The sequence below is a fragment of the Moschus berezovskii genome, chromosome 24 (assembly GCF_049115385.1).
Source record: "Moschus berezovskii isolate FMDL1 chromosome 24, NW_MosBer_1.0, whole genome shotgun sequence".
Lineage (NCBI taxonomy): Eukaryota > Metazoa > Chordata > Mammalia > Artiodactyla > Moschidae > Moschus > Moschus berezovskii.
The window spans coordinates 12,627,550-12,648,292 of record NC_142483.1 but is presented as its reverse complement, the minus strand read 5'-3'; the positions used below and the strand labels follow the sequence as shown (position 1 = coordinate 12,648,292).

General features: G+C 49.9%; 1 protein-coding gene across 3 annotated transcripts in view; it reads left to right on the top strand.

The window, feature by feature from the left end:
• Window positions 1-8,072, top strand: part of RFT1 (RFT1 glycolipid translocator homolog) — a 47,197-nt gene extending 39,125 nt beyond the window's left edge. The window contains exons 13-15 of one of the 3 annotated variants that reach the window (XR_008684165.2): window positions 2,891-3,040; window positions 4,983-5,050; window positions 7,940-8,072. The gene's annotated coding sequence lies outside the window, so the exon portion shown is untranslated. The other 2 variants (XR_008684166.2, XR_008684164.2) reach the window with 2 other exon arrangements.
• The last annotated feature ends 12,671 nt before the right edge of the window (window positions 8,073-20,743 follow it).

Below are 20,743 nucleotides of genomic sequence, written 5' to 3'. Positions count from 1 at the left end.
GTCAGGCAGTGTCAGCCCAGCTCAGAGGAACTGATTGCTCCATGGGGTGGGGTAGGTGGCACATAGAGAAGGCAGCCCTCTCTCTCGAGTCCTTTTTTGCTCTCTTGAACACACAGACGTGAGCCTCCAACCCTCACAATTTCCGTCTCTGCTGCCGTTGACCACCCCTCTCTCTGCTAGGACCCTGTCACTCAACCCCGTCCCACTTAACCCCAGACTCGAAGTGTGGGCCTCACACCACCTGCCTCAGAATCTCCTGGATTGCAAGTCAGAAATGTAGGTTTTCAGGACCCCTCCAGACCTTTGGCATCTGCATCTCTGGGGTGAGGCTTTGGGACCAGCTTTTTCGGCAAACTGGGGTTGGCATACCCCATCATCCTCACCCAAGTCAGGGCCCAGGGCCAGTTCTGCTCATGTTCACGGCATCTGTGCCCAGCTCTAGGAAGAAAGCCACCTTTGCCTGAGTAGCATCACTGACTCCCTAGCTCCTCAGGAGCATGAGTTCCACAGCTCCCACTCTGCTTTTCTGCCCGGAGAAGCTCTGCATCTGACAGTGAGGGTGCATCTCATCTCGTCCCCAAACAGACAGGTGCTGCTGTCAGCACCAGGCTGGCCGCCAGGCAGCTCCTCTGGTGAGATGGCCAGCTGGGATGGTCACCCAGGGCTCTTTGCTGTGGCCTGCTTTCTCATTTATAGAAAGAGGAGTTCTCGTGGCCCAGGCTTTTGGGAAGCGGGTGTTTTCCCATTACCAACACCTGCCTCCCGGGCTCCGGCGCTTGGGCAGCAGGCCCCGTGTGGCCCATGGTCTCTGTCTCCACCCGGCTGCTCCCTGCAGCACAGCTGGGCCTGATCACTGGCTCTGGGGCTCCCCCCCACCCCCCCGCCACCCCCTGGCCCCTAGAGCTGCACCTGGGGCTGGAGGGGCTGGTCTACAAGGGTGCTGAGCTGCCCCACGTTACCCAGGAAGGAACTGGTAGGGGAAATCACACTTCAGGCTTTAAGTACCGCTTAAAATATAAGTGAGGCTACCTCTCCATGGAAGCAAGTCTCTAAAGCGCATCCATTTATGAAATAGAAACCTTTGATGGTGAGAGCGACAGCATTTGGTCTTTCTGTGCTGCCCTGGCCACACATGTGTTGGTGACGTGGGGTTTGGTCTGTCAGGTCCCTCCGTCAGCGGCTGTTGCTGTGCCACTTAAAGCTTTAGCGGTGACTTCAGGCTCTGGCGGTGTGTATGCTCCTCACCCCCTGCCACTTACCAGCCTGATTCACCAGGGCACCTCCTTCCTCCTGCCTTTTAAAAAAAAAAAAACTTGGGTTTATATTGCTAGTTTCATGTCAATTTCCTGTGTGTATGCTCTGCCCCACCTGCTACCACTTACTAACCTAGTTCACCAGGGCACCTTCTTCCTCCTGCCCTTTTTTTTTTTTAAAAAAAAACCAGTGTATTCATATTGCTAGTTTCATGTCAATTTTCTGATTTTAAAATGAGTAAATTATTTTCTCTACATTTGTGTGAAGATCTCTCATATCACTTCTTCCAAAAACGAAACAAATAATTCTTAAATTTTGAAAGAAAGGTGGGCAAGTACCTTAGGTATGTGAATCATTTTTAGTCATCGTCAAAACAGTTCTCCCTGCATTGGTGGACGTGACTGGATGCCGATCCCGAGTTGGAAAGAGGGGCTGGCTCCCTTGGCCCTGCGATGGAGACGTCTGTGTCCCGGACTGACAGGACTGGCGTTTTACTCACCGCTCTTCCCTTCCACCCAAAACAGTGTTTCACGTTACTCCACTGATGAGGCGGTCTCTTTCACCACCTTTCTTCTCTCCCACAGCCTGGGCCCACAGTCTCTCCTTTTGGCTGTAAGCTCCGTTCTGAATGCAGAGCCCCTGAGGAGAAAGGGAACTGGCCCAGGTTATCTTCAGAGGGTGGCTACTGTGGGTGCAGAGTCATAAGTGAACCAGCAGAGGGGCCACCCATGGGGCAGGTGGCTGCCCAGTTCCATCAGCTCTCACTGGGCAGGGGCTGGCCAGGGTGGTATGATTCAGGCAGAGTTGCCACTTCAGCCGTGGAGGAGCTGCCTGAGGGCCTGTGATGTAATGAGCAGCTTGCAAGGGAATCTTTTATCCCCCACTTACTTGTCCCATTACCTCCCTCCCTCCTGGTGGCTGTGCTGTCGCAGTGCTGCCCTGGTCTGACCAGTGCACTTGGCAGGGGCCACCTGGTGCAGAGTATTCAGTGGGCACGGGACCTGCGAACCTGGCATGCCTTGGTCCTTTAATCTCATCTGCACCACAAACTGGGACCTTGGAACGGGGCTCTGATGCTGTCAGCACAGTGAGCAGTGACTAATTAAGACACGACTGCATTAGTCACGTTGGAGGTGACAACTGAGCAGCATGTTTTGGGTTCATGTCTGAGAGATCCTGACACACTTTTCAATTATGTGGAACTAATAACATGTGGCCTCCACATAGCCGTGTCGGGCGGGAGAGAAGAGTCTGCGATGAAAGCGTGACTCAGTACAGCTCCTTACTCACTTCTCTGCACTCCCTTCTGAAAATCACAGTAGGTCACACCAGGGAGCATGGCACTTGGGGTCCCAGAGGGCATCTCAGTAGGAGAGTTATGAGACAACTCTGGGTGACACAGGAGCCATGGTCCCTCCACAGGTGCCTGTTGGGAGCCCCAGTGTTAAGTATGCTCACTCTCCCTGCTCGCTGGGTGCACCCTCGTCTGGGCCTGGCGTGGCCGGGCCGGGAGAGCCGTGAGGGTGCAGGGGAACTGAAACATCGTCTCCCTGAGGGAAATGGGATGTTTTCCTCCACAGATCTCAACCAAGCCAGGGAATGTTGCTAAAACAGCTTTCCTTTTTGTTCCCCTCAGGGCATTGACAACAATTTTATGAACAAACCAGATTTAGCACAGCGCCTTTTTTATGTTCCTGAACTAGAGCTGAAGATTCCTTTCTTCCTGACGTGACTTGTGAGATTCCTTAAGTGGCATCTCTCCAATGACAAGATGATATTCTTGCAGGTGTGCAGATGTTAGGCTCTGGGGTGGGGTGGGTGGGGTGGGCGGGTAGGGGCATAGAGGGGACAGAGCTGCTGACTTTTCCTTTTTTTCGTTTTTTCTTTTGTAACCTGGAGTGACATAACGTGGGGCTGATGGCAAGATGCCCAAGCACGCTGGGCACTCATCCTTGCCTCCCCTCCCCTCAGCTCTCCCTGCAGCAACCCTGCAAACACAGGACCGAGAACCAGGCTCTGCGGGGAGTACCCAGAGGTTCCTCCCATCTGCACCACCACCAGGGAGGTCCACTTGTGTCCATGTCCGCCTTCTGAAGTACATGAGCAGAGTTTTGCTTTCTAAGCGGCCCATGGTGTCGTATGCATGGTTATATCCCAGCCTGGCTGTCCTTTTCTAACTCACTGGGTGACCTTGAGCAAGCCTCATTCTACCAACCGTGGCACACAGCAGGCACCATCAGCCTCATTCACAAGGGCCAGATCTGAGCTTTTTTGATAACCTTGCACCTGAGAGGGCAGAGGGATCATCCGGCTCCTATGCCAACTGGAGCAGCACCCTTCTGATCAGAATGAAAACTGGGGATTACTCCTAAGAATTTGCTTGTAAGAGGAGTGCTTTCTGTTAAAACAACAAAACCCTGTCAAGTTTGAAATTCACAAGTTTGAATGTTTTAAACCTCCTCCCTGACCTTCCATGACTTTTCCCCCCACAGTTGCTCCCCCTTTCCCAGTCTTCATCTCATCTTAAAGAATTTAAGGTAATTGTTTTGCACAGCCACCGGCATGAGTAACAAATATTTGGGAGAAACATATCTGGCCCCAAATTATGTTGTGTTAGAAAAAATTGTCTCTTCCCCATGGTCCTCTGTCTGTTGGTGACCTTGACCTCAGGTGACATCACCAAGGAGTGGGAAGGTGGCTGACTTCAGCCACTCCATCACTTTGTAACTAGAGGCAGATCTTGCCTCTCTGTGCCTTGGTTTCCTCATCTGTTGCTAACCCACCTGGCATGGCACGGCGGGGATGGAAGGAGAACAGGCCGGACAGTCAAATGTAGCTTTGAAAGCTTTGGAGAAAACAGCCCATAGCAAGGCTTCCTGTATGTTCTGTGCACCCACCTCTCTGCTCGTCGCCCTCGGCCAGTCCTCCCCTGATGCTCTCCACTCTAACCCCAGCCCAGGCTCTCTTCTCCCCACCCTCGCTGCTGTTGACCCAACTCCAGGCCTGTTTATGGCTGTCCTGGCAAAGAAGAAAGGAGTGAGGACATTACAGATACTGGTGATTTAACCCTTTTCTTCAGCGCTGTCACACCCAGAAGACACAACCCCAAACATGTGGCATTAGTAAACACACGCCCATCCCTGTTCCTGGGCTCCTGCCTGGTCTGGTTCTAAGGGTGTGCTCCGGAGCCCAGCAACACCTGCTGTCTGGCCTCCAACCTTTCACCTCTCCTCACCTCTCTACCTCCTGGGCCTCACCCTGTCAGGCTCAGCTGCACATGTCGACTCTATCACACTCCTTTTTCTTTCAGCAACCCTATTTTCCTTCTCCCCTGAGAATTAGGAAGGCAGGTTGTTTGGGGGTTCCAGAAAGGGACTTGGAGATGGACCCAGCACCACTTCAAACATGACCTTGAGCAAGGTAGTTCATCCCTGTGTGCCTCAGTTTACTGGTCTAAAAATGGGCTTTAGAACACTCACCTCATTGGGTATGGCAGGGAATCCATGAAAGGATGGAGGGGCATCAAGCAGGGGGGTGCCCCACCAGCCCATCATTTGCTCTGTGAGTGGAATTATAAATCTGCCAAACACAGAGGGACTGTGGCCCCTGGGAACATTTGCTTCACCCCTGCCTACTCCCTCCTCCCCACCTAAGCCCAGTCCACAGACATGTATGTGGTTGAATTTTTTTTCCTGCAGTGGCAACATTTCTTTCCCCTTTTCTTGAAGGCAGTGCTGCAGGTGAAGAGGAAACGAAAGCTCTTTTTCAGCCAAGCTTGCCTGGAGGAGCAGAGAAGGTGAGGACATGGGTCAGGGAGACCGCCCGAGGTTTTCTGATTCAGCTGAGCTCCAGCGGCCCAGCTAGGGGAATCAGAGCTGTGGTTTCCAGGGAGAGCCCAGCAAAGGCCCTCTTTCAGGCTCAGCCCGAACTGCCCCACCCGGCTCCCACCCCCCTGGCAAGAGGGGATGCTTGTAAAGCCTGTTAAATGATTTTCAGCAATTTCAGAAATTGCCTCAGCTGGTAGTTTAAAATTTCCCTGCAGCTTTAGATTAAAGCAGAAAGAAAAAAGACCCCTGGTGATAGACGAGCGTGTGGCTTTGTCCAAGGAGGAACAGCTGCTGTCGGCAGCTTCTGAAGAAAATGGAGGGATCTGAGTTGGTCCTGCCATGTGGGTGGGCGGCCAAGGGCTCTGGCTCCCCTGGCCTCAGCTTTAGGCCTCGCCATGGTGACCATGAGGATACTCCTGCACCCCCCTCACACACACACTGCCTCAGTCTCCAATTTGCCAGTGTCCTCACCTTGAACCCACTCATCAAAGTTGATCTGAAACTTGAGTTCTTCCTGCTCCTCACCCCAAAAAGGCAACAAAAACAACCATTGCCTCTGCCATCAGCCTGCTTGTTGTTTTTTCCTTCTTTGGGCTGTAATGAAGGATGCGAGGTTCAGACCAGCTGGCTTTCCCCTTCCGGAAGCAGCTGGAAGAGAAAGGCCAGAACCCAGGACAGAGGATGCCATCTTATTTTTAATTTAACTTTTTTCTCCTTGTTAAGTTTTTTATTTATCATGATTACTTATTTACTTGGCTACATTGGGTCTTCACTGCAGTGCATGGGCTTTCTCTAGCTGCTGCGAGTGGGGGTTACTGTCTAGGTGCAGCACATGGGCTTCTCACTGCTGTGGCTTCTCGTTGTGGAACAAGGAGGCTTCAAGGGCACAGGGGCCTCAGTTGTTGCTGCATGTGGGCTCATTAGCTGTGGCTTGCCGGCTTAGTTGCCCCAAGGCATGTGGGATCTTCCGACCAGGGATCGAACCTGTGTTCCCTGCATTGCCAGGCAGATTCTTAACCCCTGGACCACCAGGGAAGTCCCTAATCTTATTTTTTTTAATTATTTTTTTTTTGGTCACGCCATGTGGCAAGTGTGTTCTTAATTCCCCAACCAGGGATCAGACTTCACCCCCTGCAGTGAACGTGCAGAGTCTTTAACCGCTGGATAACCAGGGAAGTCTGAGCGGGTATTGTCTTGAGTGCTCCTGTTAAGATGGGGTTTTCTAAGCAAGGAAGTGTGTTCTGCCCACAGCTGGGACTCGGGGAGAGCGGGGAGACACCAGACATGTCTGAGTCTGGCTCTGATCCTTGAGTAAGGAGTAAGGCTGCTGACCTTGGCGTCCAGGTCATATCTAAGTGGTGGGGAGTCCATCAGGCCTTCCTCTTTCTCCTCTTCCTGCTCCTCTTCAAAAGGCTGTGACCGGGGCATGCTGGTTCTGATCCACAGAGCCCGGTGCTCCACGCCTCTTCACTCCCATCAGCCTCTGCTGAGCCATGCTTCCCCCTGCTGCAAGGCTTCTGGTTACCTACGCAGCTTGGGAGATGATGTTTTGGTGCTAGGGACCAGCTGTTGATCCAGATAATCAACAGAGGCAGAGAGCCTGGAAATCACATTCTAATTCTAGACCTGCCTCTGTCTTCTTGAAAGATCCTCTTCTCCATCTACAGAAGGTTCTGATCCCTACTCACTGTTGCTCTGGGACCATGGTGGGGGCCAAGGAGAAGCCCCCATGCAGCACAAATTGGGGCTGAGTGGAGAGTAGGAGAGCTGGTGGGCCTGAGTGCTCCGAGGCTGGAGCCTGGGGCTGCATTCAGACAGAGGACCAGAGAAGATGTCATCATAGTCTAAAATATCTCCCCGTATTGTTCTTCCTCATGGCAAATGATCTTATCTCCTGACAGCATTACCTATTGTATTGAATAGGTATTTCTTATATTAACTTGTAGAGTATTCTGGGGCAGCCAGTACCCTGTAGACAGAAATGCCCTCCCATGGCCTCTTTGTACTTTGCATGTGGTGCATACATTTTCCTGTGTTCACACTGCCCTCTACATTGTTCTGCTTTTACTGCTGAGTGTACCAGTTAAGTTGTCCCCAGATTCCCTGCACTGAAAACCATGTGGTAGAGAACATCCTGACACAGAGACCTCATCTGCACTCTGGCCACTCCAGGCTCCACCGCTTCCTCGGCTGCAAGTGGAGTGTGTCAGGCACAGGGAACTGCTTCCTAAGGTGTCAGGAAAATCAACGATGCCCCAGGCCTCCCCCTGGAGAATCTGACTAATCAGCCTGGCTGGACGGGGAACTTGGAGCTAAAGCTACCAGTAAACAGAAAGGAAGTGAAACAACCCGGGCAGGCATCTCTACCGTCTGCTCCCATTCCTCCCTTAGGGTGACGTGGCCTCCTCAAGGAAGTGGCTTTGGGCCTTGTTTCCTTGCCCAGAGGCATGGGGTGCAGCCACTTAGGCTTGAGGCCCATTTGGGTAGCCTTCGAGGGCACTTGGTGAGCCGCTGGCCCATAGGTGGAGTCCGTGGTCTTGACAAGGTTGTTCCAGAACTGACCATGGATCCCTGCTAAGCTGTCTCTCAGTTCTGTGACCCTGGACAAGTTACTCTGCCTCTCCATCCTCAACATACCTCTATCTAAACTCTACCTATTTTAATTTTCAGTTTTTCTTTTGATCAAAAGAACACATGTACACAGTTTTGAAAGATAACCCCAAACATCAAGTTCTGCATCCCCCTCCCAAGCTACCCTCTCCTTGGCCCATCATTTTAGTTCTTTTGGTCATTTCTTCTGTTTCCCTTCATATTTGTAAGTAATTTGCTTATGTTATTATTTCTTGTTTCCTGTTTAGAATATTGACCTCTCATGGAACAATCAGCCCGCTCTCTGCACACTTCCCATCTTCCCAGTGTCAGGATTTGGGGTAAATTCATGTTTACATGTTTAAAACTATAAAAACATTGTTTTCTGCTAAACGAAGTAGTATCCTATTTCCTTTCTACTATAATCTGTTGTTTATTGTCAAACTATTATCTCATTATTTTATTTGCGTTCTTAAAAATACTTTATGTTCTTCCCTACAAGATCATAAAACAGCAAACACCTTAAAGCTCTTCTCAACATGACTAACCTCAATAGGGATCACGGATTCTGTGTTTTCCCTGGAGACCTTGCTTGGGGAGCCCCACCTGGCCCTTCATTTACTCTCACCATCCCATCTGTGGGCCCCTCCCTTCCCCAGAGGGAAAAGGCTCAGGGAAGTTAAGGAACTTTGCCCAGCATCATAACAGTAGTAAGATGGCAGCAGAGATGTGGGTCTGTCCCAGGAGATGCAGTTACGGTCAAGAGCTGCCACCCCCTCAGCCGCCCAAGGGTGCTGCACCCAGTGGGGTGGGGACCATGTAAACAGAACCACGTGGTGGGGTCTAACCCACAACAGGATTGCACGTGGTAGGAATTCCCTGGTGGCCCAAGGGTTAGGACACAACACTTTCACTGCTGTGGGCCCAGGTTCAGTCACTGATCAAGAAACTAAAATCCCATGGGCTGTGCAATGAGGCCGAAAAAAGGACTGCGTGTGGTGTGGAGGTCTCAGCCCTGACTGCAGAGGACAGAGGTGGGTCTTCCTGGCAAGTTCCCCTGTTTCCATGTCCATCCCTGTCCCAGGCTGAGCCAGAAGCCCGCCAACAGCTGGGTCCACACTTCTCTGACCGCCCATGGCTAACTCCTCTTAAAAAGAGGCTAAACCAGCCCTCACCTCACTGCCAGGCTGACATGTGCCTCCCAGGGCCACCAGCAGCCCCCTCATCACAGGCCAGTTTCCCACTGCCCCAGGTCTCCTTCACTGAGGGCCTGAGCTCTGACTCCAGCCCCCGCCTTCTGCACCAGAGGCGGCTTCTTTCCTTCCCTGGTCACAGTCAGCTAAGCTCAGCTCCAGGGAAGGCGTGGAGGTTGCGGTGGTTCCAAGGGCCTCAGAGGACCTGGTCATCCAGTTGTTCACACACGGGCAACTCCCAGCCGTGGCCACCAAGTCCCTAAAGACAGCACACACCCCGAGTAGGCAGAGAGCCTTCTGAGTCCAGAGCACTTGCTGGAAAACCCAGTGCCTCACACAGAAGAGGCCTGTGCGTGGTCTGGGGCGTCCGGTGACCACCATCCATCCGCCCCTGAGGCTGTACCCCAGAGTGTCATCAGACAGAAACCAGGCCAGCCAGACCCCGCCACGGGACACAGGGGCTGGTGCAGGAAACATCTCGCCGGCGTCAGCCATCAGGAGGCACTTGGGAAACGAAAGATGCATAGATCTTTCCAAGCAGCCACATGCCTTCTAAACAGACAACTCCTCAGGACTTAATCGGCGTCTTCACAATCGGTCTGCTAAGTAGGGAAGAAAGTGTGTGGTTGTCATGGCAACACCAAATTGCCCAGGACTGTTGGTCTCTCAGGTGGGAAAGGAGGGAACAGAGCCCAGCCTCTGTTTCCCTGTTGGGGATATTCAGGGGAGCAGGGGTCAGGCTGGACACAGCTGCTTTCTTCCCACCCCGCCAGCTCGGTTCTGAGGGCCTGAGCCACGCTGCATGGTGTGGTATAAAGGGGGCTAGCTGACTCAGGGCCCTCACCCTGGGGTCTGGGTCTAAGGTTGCTCAGCATGAATGTTTCAGCCCACCTCAGAGCAGCTCAGACTTGGAGCCCACTTCTCTTGCCCCCTGCATCCTAGGACTTCCTAGCAGTGCTGTGCCCTTAGGCCTGGTCAGGGACATGCACACAGCTGGCCTTGCCTCTGAGTCTTTCTGAATGACTGAGGGAACAACAGCCTCACCCAGAGCGCCAACGAGAGTCATACAGAGGAGGGAGTGGAGGTGGTCCACTCACCAGTACGCCACGCTGCAGGCCCAGCCTCCTTCTCTCCACCAGGAACAGGATGAAGCCTCCCGATGGGTTGCCCACGATACTCTGCCAAGTTGGGCCAAGGCCTGTGTGGGGGTGAGCAATAGAAGAGGGAGATGCTCAAGTGGAAGGGGTGAGCACTAGGAACCACACCTGCACCCAGACTCCTCCCCAAGGCCCTGCTGACTAGCTGCACATCCATTTCTGTGGCCCCAGGACTTCGTCATAGGAGCCCATGAACAGTGCATTCATGAATGAATGAGTGGATGACATGCGTGGTGAAAACTGGGAGCAGAGGAAATGGAAAGGCCAGGTTGGGGTAAGGAGCTGGGAGTATGCCCTCAAAGGGAGATGTTTGTCAGACTCCCCATCCTCCAGTCTTCCCCAACCTTGGGGCAGCTTCCATCTTCCAGAGGGACCACTGAAGTCCCTGGCAGATGTGGCCCTGTCACTTGATCTCCCCTCAGAGAGGCAGGGACCCCAGGGCCCACCCCGCCAGGGCCTGGCTCACCTGGTCCCTGATGGGGTCTGCCTCCCTGAGACCCCCACAGACCTGACTCCTTTTGCTACAAGGCCTGTGGGTTCTCTCACTGTCCAATTAGTGCTAATTGGGAGCAGGGAGTGTGTGCATGTGTCGGGGTGGGCCTGCAGCCTGGATGTCCTTGTCAGAACCTGGAGGCTTCCTGGGATGGGCCCCCGCCCAGAGCCACAGGGTCTCGGTGGGACTGAGTGGGCATGGTATGTGCTGCGTGCTTTTCTCCAGAGGGATAGTGCTGTCATTGTCCACCTCCTACCCTGGGCACCAGCTGCCCTGGGGCCAAGCAGGCCTACCTTGTTCATGCCGAATCCTCAGCAGCTGGCACAGAGCTACAACTCAGCATTTCAGACTCCAGGAATGAAGGGAAGGCCTCCGAGGCTGGCAGGAGAGGCATGGAGTGGCTGGGGGAATGACCTGGTCCCCACCTCAGGCCATGGTTCAGTAGAGGCCTGGAAAGACGTGCTTAAGTTGATGGCTTCACACTTGGCGCCTCCCTTGAGGAACAGAGGGTGCCGAGGCCCTCCCTAGAGAGGGGGACTTCCCCTCAGTTTCCCCTCCTCCCCCAGGTTCCTGCCTCCTTTCACCTGGGACACAGATGGGGGTGTCCAGAGGCAAAGCACCTTTAGTGTCAAACCCTAGGTAAGTTCTTGAGTCCTGTGGCGCTCCCCTCACCCACTGGCGATGGGTGATGACAGAGGCTGATGACAGAGGCTGTGATGGGAGAAGCAGGGGCACTCCCCATTCTGGAGTTAAGGTTCTCCCTGTCTCTTGGAGTGCTTTTGTTGACCTGGTCTGTGAGGGCCCTCCCCTGGGCAGATCAGGCCTCCCTCTTAGTGAACCCAGACCCTGTGACCCTAGGACTCTGGGGCTACCCAGAGTCTGGAAGCAGGGCCTTCAGGGTTCAAAGGTGCTCAGAGATTAAGATAGCTGAGCCAGCTCCTGGGACAAGCCTCAGTTTCAGCCCCTGTAAAACGGACTTGTTCCTCTGCAGCAGGCACTGAACAAGGTGGTAGGGGCAGCGGGCTGCTCTGAGGTCCAGAATCCAAGAGGAGAGACCTGACCACTGTTGGCCACTAGAGGGCAGGACCCTCCCGTGTGTTTCCTGCAAAGGACTTGTGAGCAGGACAGCCCGCAAGACAATGGCGAGGCAGGCCTTGGACACAGGCACAAAACGTTGAATGGCTGCTTGTCCGGTCCAGCAGAAGCTGGAGCACTAATCAGAAGCCCACCTGGGTCCTAGACCCCACAAGCCCTCGCTGAGCCTTTAGGCTTTCACCTCCTGAGAGGCCGGTCCTGAGTCTGCCCTTCCTTTCTTAGAATATGAGCGGCAGAGGAGCAATTAGAACAGGTCCACCAGCCTCCTCTGTGGACACAGGACAGATTGCCAGCATGGACAAACTCCTGCAAGTATTCTCTGTGGTCTTCCAGAGAGATACTGAGTTGTGAACTTGCTGAGCTAAATCACCCTCCAAACACTCCCGTCACACACCCAGTATTAGAGGACTGCTGCACTTTGTTGCACTAACACTTGGATAAAACATCTCCTTTCAGTGTGAATTTCATTACTTATCTTGTCCAGTGTCCAGAAGCACTATGAACATGCATGCGTGCTCAGTCGTTTGTGACTCCGTGGACTGTAGCCTGCCAGACTCCTCTATCCATGGGATTTCCCAGGCAAGAATGCTGGAGTGGGTTGCCATTTCCTTATCCAGGGGATCTTCCTGACCCAGGGATCAAACCCAGGTCTCTTGCATCTCCTGCATTGGCAGGTGGATTCTTTACCAAATGTGCCACCTTGGGAATTCTGAACAGGTGGGGATACTCACCACTATACTGCTCATCTTATTTGTTACTTACTAATTTATTTCTTGTTTATATTTAAGATATACAGCTTTGTATCTTAAAGGCAGGAGTTGTCTGGTAAGACCTCTCCTGAAGCAGTTCCCTGACCCCTGATCATTCCGTGAGGCCAGGAGACCTGGAGATGGAGGTCAGTGGCCTGCTGGGCCCTCTCCTCCAGGCTGGACGTGGACTATACTCTGGCCTCGGGTTTTTCCCTGACATCTGACAGCAGGGCTGGCTGGGAGTGTAACTGGCACGGTCCCTGCTCAGGCTCAGTCTGCTGCTGCTGCTGCTAAGTCACTTCAGTCGTGTCTGACTCTGTGTGACCCCATAGATGGAAGCCCACCAGGCTCCTCCATCCATGGGATTTTCCAGGCAAGAGTACTGGAGTGGCTTGCCATTACCTTCTCCGCAGGCTCAGTCTAACTAGTGGCAAACTGCCTTGCCCCAAAGCAACTCACTTGGAAAAGACTGACCTTTCCTGGACTTCTGATTCTGGATGAACAAATTCCAATCTAGCTCTGGCTTCACTTCCTGCTTCTAGCAAATGGGGTGAAGGGGCACCCAGGATGGAAGGTTGAGAGGCAACAGGCAGGCAGGTGCTTTGGGCAGTGGGAAAGTGGGGTCTGGGTCCTGGGAGCTCAGCGTGGATTCCACTGGGCCAAGTGCTAAGAGCGGTGGAAGTGCCAAGCTTGGGGCTTTCTTGGGCCTGTCTCAGATGTTTCTCCCAGGCTTCCCTGGTAGCTCAGCATGCCTTTTCCATGCTCTCCTCCACCCCCTAACAAACAGCACTGAGGATTTGCTGGCCAGTAACCACCAAGAGTCCAGAGAAATAGAGAGCAAGCCCATTTGATGGGCTGTTTGAAAGCCCATCCTCGAGATGCGCTGGTCTCTCTTCAAAGGAAACCCCGCCCCCTGACCTGGGGGAGGGTGAGGAGACAGAGTGCAGGGGGCAGAGGCTGGATGGGCTTTCTGCCTGGCTGCAGTGCTTTGGGGTTACCCTGGAGAGCATCTGAGTGGACAATCTCAGGCAAGTGACTTTTCCTCTTAACTCCTATGTCAACATCTGTAAAGTAGACAGAACACTACCTGCCATATTGGGTTGCGGTGAGAACTGAATGAATCCACACATGGACAGACCGCCCAGCACAGGGCTGCACGCATGTGAGAGAGATCACAAGCAATCACTGGTCAGACATTGCCCAGCGGTTAGTAGAGGCCCTGTGTTGTCACAGCACCAATAGTTTATGTGCCCATGGCCTCAGGCACCTGGGCACATCTGGAAGTCCTGACTTGTTGCCGTGGACCCTCCCAGCATGTGTGTGCACGACTGTGAGTGTTGTTTGTGTTTTTCCACAGGTAGACAGCCATATCTTGCCACAGATGTGGGTGTGGGTCCCCTGGGGTCATTTCTTCTATAGAACCAGTGCTCAGAAGGTAACAGGTAGGGGGAAGTCTGAGGAAGGGCTGGTGATAGGATGGAAGGTGGAGTGGACAGGCTGAGCTTAGGGAGAACACAGGCCAGGAAAAAATAGAGATGAGGTTAGTCCATATTGGGTGCAGCGGCTAAGGTCTGTTAAGGTCAATCCCTGACATCTTCTGCAACAGGGTTACCCCTTAGGAAGGGGTTGGGCTGGGTCCCTCCTTCCCAGCAAGGTTGGCAGCCAGGCAGTCCTGGGGCCTCAGGAAAGCCCAGACTCTAGTGGTGACAGGTGACCCAGATGACTTGAGAGCATGACGTGGCCCGTCCAGCTGTGATCTGCCTCCTAGGCCTCCCTGCTATAAGCTGCCACTTACATGTGTATGATCTCATTCACCAGCCAGTGGGCTCGACATTCGGTTGTCACTGAGACCGGAATCAGGAGGATCAGTTGCCAGCCAGGATCCTGCAGGATAGGTTGGACGGAAGGAGGACTTGTGTGCAGACACAGGGCCTCTGCTTGCTTCTTCACAGCTGCTCACCTGAGGCTCCTCACTTCAGAGTGTATTCTGGAGGCTTATTTTCCTATGGCGGAATAAATCACAGTCAGTAAAGAGCACTAATCTGGACACCTATGTAACCATGACCAGAATGAACTTCGTCACTGCAGAAAATCCCCTCCCAGTCACTAACTCCTACCCAAGGAGTAACTATTACTCTGGCCTCCATCATCAGAAATTAGTTTTGTTGTCCTTCAACAAGTAAGTGTAGCTACATAGAATGTTCTTTTTTATGTCTAGCTTCTTTTTTAAAAAATATTTATTTATGTATTTATTTGGTTATGCCATGTTTTAGTTGTGGCACATGGGATCTTCAGTATTCCTTGCGGTGTGCAGAATCTTTAGCTGTGACATGTGAACTCAGATGGGAGTGAGATGTGGGATCCAGTTCCCATACCAGAGATCAAACCTGGACCCTCTGCATTGGGAGCTCAGAGTCGTAGTTGAGCTAAGATCCAGGTACCGTGGACCACTAGGGTAATCCTGAAGCTTCTTTTGATCAGCATGAAGTTTTTTTAGATTCACTAGTTTTGCTGTATCTAACATTTGTTCATTCCTTTTTATCACTGAGTAGTACTCCACTGTGTAGATATACAACAAGTTATCTATTCTGTTGACAGGCATCTGGGTTGTTTCCAGTTTGTCTATTACGAATAGAGCTTCTCTGAATATTCTTGTGCAAGTATCTGTGTGTGGGTGTGTTTTTATTTCTCTTCGGTAAATTTAACCATAGAGTGGAGAAACTGGATCACAGGGTAAATGTGTGTTTAGCTTGATAGGAAACTGGCGATAGCAATGGATGTGAATTCTAGTTGTTCATCTTGGAGGCTTCTCTGCTCGAGATGCTTGGTTGCCTCAAGGAGCCCACCCCATTTCCCTTCTATAAATGAGCCTGACTTCTAGAGGTGGCAGCATCCTTCGGGAACCCAGAGTTCTGCTGCAGTGGAGGATCTGGCTGATGTAGGAGCCAGCAGGTGAGAAGGGAGCTCACATGTGGCAAGCACCACCTACAAGCTGGGCACCACACAAGGCTTTTACTTGCCTGCTTTCACTTAATCCTCTGGTTGCTGAGTTCATGCCAAGAATGGTGCACAGACGTTTACTACCTGCAGAGAGCCTGTCCCTACCTGCCAAGGTTGCCTGTCCCCAGCAGTGCCTCTAGGCTGCCATATTGAATCTTTTAGAGGGCCCAGTACAAAGGCACTGGGAGAGTCTGTAGAGCCTATCCCTCTCCCCAACCCACAAGAGGAAAAGCCAGGCTCTGGGAGAGAAGGGACAAGTAGACCCTGATTTCCTGCTCCCAGCTCAGGAGAGGAAATCAGGCCTCCTTCTTTGGAGATAGGTAGGCCCTTTCTAGGACCCCATTTTGTTGAACCAACCAGGACTTCACTTGGCTGGGAGCATTTCTGGGTTGGCCATTTAATAGATCTGTGTGGGTGCCTTGGTCCCACCTGTGCAGGCACACAGCCAGCATCAGTGAGGAGGAATGCATGAGTGATTTATTCTGACTCTGCCACTTGGAAAGCTCCTTATCTGAAATAGTCCCAGTCGTGTTCACAACCCAATCCCAGATCTTAGAGCTGAAAAGAACCTCTAGACATCTTTGAGTGCGTTGATCTACTTTCAACAGCCCAAATGTTACTAGCCACATTTGAAGAATAAAGTCATTGATAGCAGGAAGGTAAAAGTGACTGTCTCAGTTTTGTGCTCCAGAACTGACCGAAGACAGTGGAGAACAGAAACCGGAGGCCTTAGTAGCAAGACCAAACAGGAGTGAAGACCACACATCTCAGGAATCATAGTAATGAGAAGATCAGAATTCGATTGGCTACACTTCATTTTTGTATAAAGCTTCTGGGTATAGCAGGGTCCACTGGCATTTTCTCTGATGTTGTGTGTATTATGCAGAAATCTCTTTCCTCCCAAATCCACCCGGTGCTGACTAGCCGGAAACCAAGTTGGGGGCCTAGAAGTGGCACCAAAACATCTGGCTGGAAGGCCAGCCAGGTAAGCGAGACTCTTGTTTATCAGGGAGATTAAGCTTCCCTGTTGCTGTAACAGGTATCAAACAAACATAGGAGATGTCCCTGTTAACATTTTATAGATTGACACCTATATCCTAATAGTTACTGAATGTAAGCCATATATTAATTAAAAAAAGGGGGGGGCGGGAAATGGCAGCATGGGAAGAGAACAAGGAGTGCAATGGAAGGCTTGGGACAGGAGGGAGCTCTGGTCCCCAGTTATGCAAGCAGGTGGGGGGTGGAGAGCAGACGTGGCATCAGAGGGATGCAGGCCACCCTTGCCCAAGTCCAGCAGATGGCTTTGGGGAGAGGTGGGGAGGGTCCAATTTCATGTCTCCCTTTACTTTTTCCTCTCCTCGTGGACTTGCCCTCCTAATTCCCTTCCAAGGACCCAGTGACCATTATCTCTTCATGAACCTCCCACCTCTGATCCTCCAGGAGGCCACAACAGGCTTGGAGAATGTTCTGTGTCTCAGTTGGCCCTAATCTTTATTCCCGCCTGGATCCTGGGCTATAAGCAGCCAAATACAGGAGCCCTTGGCCAGCATAGTGAGCCTTGGTGTACTGCTTCCAAATGCCAGCTCTTCAGCCCCAGTGTGGACTCCCAGGTCTTGGAATTGGCCTCGGTGGGGTGAAACCTGGGCGACTGCTTCTTTTTCATGTGATATACAGAACAAGTCGGTTGAGGACCACAAGGAATGAAGACTAAATGTCCCATCAAAGACATACACATTAGATAAAAGTACATATGAGTGTTTCTGTATTTACATATATATGTATGTGTGTGTTTTATATATATTTGTATATACTTTTTAATATGTATGACCGATGGGACATTTATTATATATTTTCATTTACATATTATACATTACACATTTCATATCACACATACATATTCCTATACATTTAGTATTTCATCTTGTTTTATTATGTTTTCATAGATCATATGTTATATCGTGCCTGTGCTAAGTCACTTCAGTTGTGTCCAACTCTTTGCAACCCTATGAATGGTAGCCCACCAGGCTCCTCTGTCCATGGATTTTCCAGGCAAGAGTACTGGAGTGGGTTGCCATGCCTTCCTCCAGGGGATCTTCCCAACCCAGGGATCAAACCAGCATCTCTTATATCTCCTGCATTGGCAGGCAGGTTCTTTACCAGTAATGCCACCTGGGAAGCCCCATATGTTATATTACTAATTAATAATTAGGAATATTTCTAATATATTTATTACATAATGTATATGCTGTTAACAAAGAAGAATGAAAACAGACGTCCACAGATGGACTTATACATGAATGTTCATAACAGTGTTATTCATAATAGCTCTAAATTGGAAAGGATGCAAATCAACAAAGTGATGGATAAGCAAATTGTGGCATATCTGCACAGTAGAATACTATACAGCAAGAAAAAGGAATGAGCTACTGTTACATGTAACGACGTGGAGGGACCTCAGAATCATTATGCTGTATGAGACTACCAACTATATAATTCCACTTATATAAAATTCTAGAAAATGCAATCTAACCTGTAGCAACAAAATCACATCAGTTGCTGCCTGGGGATATTGGCAGAGGGAGGGTTGGATTGCAAAGAGATGCGAAGAAACTTTTGTGGGTGATGAGAATATTTGTTTTCTTTATTATCATGATTTCTACATATATTCATATGTCAAAACTAATTGAATGATTAAATATGTATTTTACTGTAGCTATACTTCATCAATGTAAAAAATGAAGCATTCTTAATCTCATTCCTTTTTAAAACAATACTATTATTTTTAATATATTTATTTAATATCATTAAAATAATAATACTATTTTGTGAGGACCAAAGTGATGATACTCCATGGATAAAATGAAAATTATTTAATGTTTTTAATTATTTTTATTTTACTTTTTTAAAAAAAGATAGATGGTGCTTTTAAAATTAACTGATTTCTTTATTTGGCTGCACAGCATGTGGGATCTTAGTTCCCTGACCAGGGACCAGATCTGTGTCCCCTGCAGTGGAAGTGCTGAGTCTTAATCACTGGACTGCCACAGAAGTCTCTGAAAAGTATTTTAAAGTAGTATTTATCTTATCATTACTTCTTCCTTTAAAAAATTTTATGTATTGTATATGTTTATAATGCATGTCATATTTTACTAGATAGACTACTATGTATGTATAAAATAATGATTTAAACATAGACATAATGGAGGGTGTATGCTCAAAACTTCACTGATGCAGATAAGATGTTTTGAAGACCAGTAGAATAGAGGTGCTGAATCTTCATTCCTTGGGCTTTCTGTCTGATTAAAATAATATTATTTAACCTGAAATAAAGGAGCAGTTGACCATCAGAGGAAAAAAGGAATAATCTTCTGATACATGTAACAACTATGATGTAACAACATGATGAATGTCAAAAACAGACACAAAAGGGCATTACTCTATGATGAAATTTTTTAAGAAACAGACAACACTAACTATGGAGATAGAAATCAGATCAGTAGTTGCCTGTGGGCAGGGGAATCACTGGAAGAGGACAGAAGGAACTTTCTGAGTGATGGCACTCTATGTATCTTGATTGTGGTGGTGGTTACCTCTGTCAATACTCAGAGACTACACACTTATAAAATGGGTGCATTTTACTGTATGCATATTACACTCTCCCCAGGAAGAGAATATTGCAAAAAGCCTCATTATGCAGGTCAAGGGAAGCACCTTTTGTCCTTGGTACCAGTCACTGCAAACTTTTATCATTTTACTTCTAAATTGAGATATTATTCACAAGGTCTTCCCTGGTGGCTCAGTCGGTAAAGAATCCACCTGCCAATGCAGGAAATGTGAGTTCTATCCCTGGGTCGGGAAGATCCCTGGAGAAGGAAATGGCAAGCCACTCCAGTATTCTTGCCTGGGAAATCCCATGGACAGAGGAGCCTGGAGGCTACAGTCCAAGGGGGCACAAGGGTCAAACATGACTTAGTGACTAAACCACCACCACCATTACTCACATATCTAAAATTCACCCTTTTAAATATAGTTTACAGTTCAATAGTTTTTAGCATATCATGAAATTATGCAACCATCACTATAACTAAAGTTTTAGCATTTCACCACCCCAAAGATAAATGCCATCTTTGTTTTCCCTGCATTGCTGAGTGTCCTTGGTCGCCTATTCTGTGCCCTTAAGCTCTTGTTGGCAGATAAGTTGAAGAGGCAAAAGGCTTAGGGAAACTGCATGGCCCAATAATATAAAATCAACAACACTGTGCTAATTCATTTTTTTTCCTTCATGAATTGGGAAAAGAGGGCAGTGGGAGGTACAGAGGGATCCCTGGGCTTGTGACATTAAAGGATGGAAATAGGGTCAGGGGAGCCTGTGCTTTTCCTAAGGTAGGTGACTGGGGAAAAGCAAGCTAAATGCCTTAGGTAGACAGAGAAGGAAGTGGCGAGATCTTGGGAGGTCTCCTGGAAGAGGTGACTTTGGACTATGCCAGTTATTTCTCAAAATTCTGTTGTGTTTATAGTTGGCAAAGAGTATTTATGAACCTTACGGTCTTGGATTCTTAGAAGCCAGCAAGATAGGTGTCTTTATTTGCATTTTTATAGAGATGAGGAAATTGAGAGATGAAGGGTCCCGTAAAGGACGTATTATTGGGGAATTTCCCTGGCAGTCCAGTGGTTAAGACTCCATGCTTCCACTGCTAGGGACCTGAGATCAATTGCTGGTTGGAGAACTAGGATCCTGCAAGTCACATGGCACCGCCAAAAATGAATGAATAAAACTCAATTAAAATTAAAAATAGTACATCTCATAAATAAGCAGTGACTCAATCTGAACTTGACCCCCAGCTGTGGGAGAGAGAACCTTTTTAGGTGAAGTTGGCAAGGAAGACTTCTCTGTGGAGACCACCTTCTTAAAAAACACTGCAACAGTGAGATGGTGCCAGCCATGTGAAGGGCTGTGCATGAGGCGGGATGGAGAGTGTCCCAGGCAGTGGGGGCAGAGTGTGCCCCCTGAGGTGGGAAGGACCTTGGCATACTTTAGGGATGGAAAGGTCCAGGTGAACTGCAGCAAGCAAGACAGGTGAGTAGTCCTGGTGAGTTTGTAGGATGGCCAGAACCAGTTTCAGAGGCCAAAGTAAGTCTTTTGACTTTTTCAAAGTGCAATAGGAAGCCCTGGGAGGCTTTTGAGTAATGGTGTGCCATGATCAGAAGTCAGTTTCCTCCATGCTCCTCTGGCACTGCCTCTGTGAATAACTACCATCTGAATTTCCAAGCAGCAGAGGGGTTGAGGAGCTGGTCCACCTAGTTTGTGTTCTAGCTCTGCCTCTCACTGAGTGATCTGGAAGCTCCCAGTTTGTTCTTTGTCCTTAAGAGAATGCCATGACCTATG